Consider the following 1765-nt stretch of genomic DNA (forward strand, 5'->3'; position numbering starts at 1 on the left):
GGATTTCTGCAATAGCTACTTACCTAAGTGGATTTCCTGGTTTTAGTCTTTCCCTTCCCCGAAATAGCCTAGATCAGTGTTCCTTAATTTTTATCCCCAGGACTACGGTTGCCAGATAAAATATGAATAATTCTTTAAATATGTTGAACACAACATTTGAAACAACTTATACTAAAAAATTATTCGTTGTTTATTCAAAATTCAAATTGAACTGGCCTACCTGTATTTTTATTGGCTAAATCTGGCAACCCTATCTCAAGACACAACTTTGGTACATCTGCAGACTACCAGTATAAGTAATTAAAAGAATGGTTTACCATAATGGTTAAGATAACAAGAAAACTTGTAATAGTTTAAAAATTAATAGTAATAGTAACTGCTTAATATTGGTAAGCTGAAAACATGTGCATGAAAACATGTAGGTCAGCCTTCATAATCAACTGATTTCTTAATTTTTATTTCTACTAAAATTAGAAAATCTGAATTTACAATGCATGTGTCAGATATGGCAAGGAACACTTGTTGGCTATCAGATAATTCTGAATAGTTGGAGCTAACATCTATCATCATGGAGTTTTTCTAATTGAAGACAGCTTTCAGTAGTTTGTCAAATTCTAAGTGGAAAAGAATTCTAAACCTAAAAGTTGAAATATTTCTACTTGGAAAAGAGCAGGAATTGTATTCAGTTGTATTAGTTGCATTCAGCTCTGGGAAATATTTTTCCCATTCTGTTGCAATATTTGGATATGTTTCAATAATGTGTCATTCATTTTTTTCTCTGATGAAGAAAAAATTATCATGTGTTGGGAAATAATAAACTCTTGGCAGTCAAGGCATTTGCATTGCGGTCTGGTTTTCTTACAAAATTCTGATACTTTTTCTTAACATTAAAAATCATGGCTTTGCAATCCACCATCTGGGGTGGAACTGCCACCAAGATGCGGATTTTCATAAAACCCTTATGAGGAAGACCATCACTCTTGAGGTTTAACCCTCCAATATCACAGAAAATGTAAAGGCCTTCCACAGGGCAATAAAGGAATTCCTCCTGATCAGCAAAAGACTGATCTTTGGGGCAAGCAACTGAGAGATGGATGTACTTTGACTACGAGGACAAAATTCAAAAGGAGTCCACTCTTCATCTTGTGTTGAGACTTTGTCGTGATACTAACAAAAGGAAGAAGTCTTACACCATTCCCAAGAATAACAAGCATAAGAGAAAGAAGGTTAAGCTGGCTATCCTGAAATACTATAAGGTGGATAAGAATGGCAAAATTAGTCACCCTCATTAAGAATGCCCTTCAGATGAATGTGGTGCTGGAACTTTTAAGGCCAGCCACTTTGACAGACATTATTGTAGCAAATATCATCTGACCTATTGCTTCAACAAACAGAAGACAAGTAATTGCGTATGGGTTAATAAAAGACATGCGCTAACAACAACAACAACAAAATCATGGCATTTAAAACTTGAAATAATAAGTTCAGGTGAATGAGAATATTGCCTGGACAAGCCATTTGAGCAAGTCAACTTGGAATAATAAAAACAGTTTCTGTTAGTATTACCTATATCATAAAGTAGGGATTTTTACTTGAGCCCTAGTTAAAAAATTTGTGACAGCATCTTCCCTATTACTGACCTCAATACTTCATTGTTGAAAAAGCACCTATTTACCATTTCTTAAAGAATATGCTTACTGGCTATTATTTTATTGTATTTATGGATTGTACTAATTTGTTTTTATGTTGAATCAAAGTCAGGAGA

At 34.0% G+C, this 1765-nt stretch overlaps 1 pseudogene; it reads left to right on the forward strand.

The window, feature by feature from the left end:
* Window positions 1-938: 938 nt before the first annotated feature.
* On the forward strand, window positions 939-1401 carry LOC103583132 (annotated as a pseudogene).
* The last annotated feature ends 364 nt before the right edge of the window (window positions 1402-1765 follow it).

The sequence above is a fragment of the Galeopterus variegatus genome, unplaced genomic scaffold, assembly GCF_000696425.1.
Source record: "Galeopterus variegatus unplaced genomic scaffold, G_variegatus-3.0.2 Scaffold19937, whole genome shotgun sequence".
Lineage (NCBI taxonomy): Eukaryota > Metazoa > Chordata > Mammalia > Dermoptera > Cynocephalidae > Galeopterus > Galeopterus variegatus.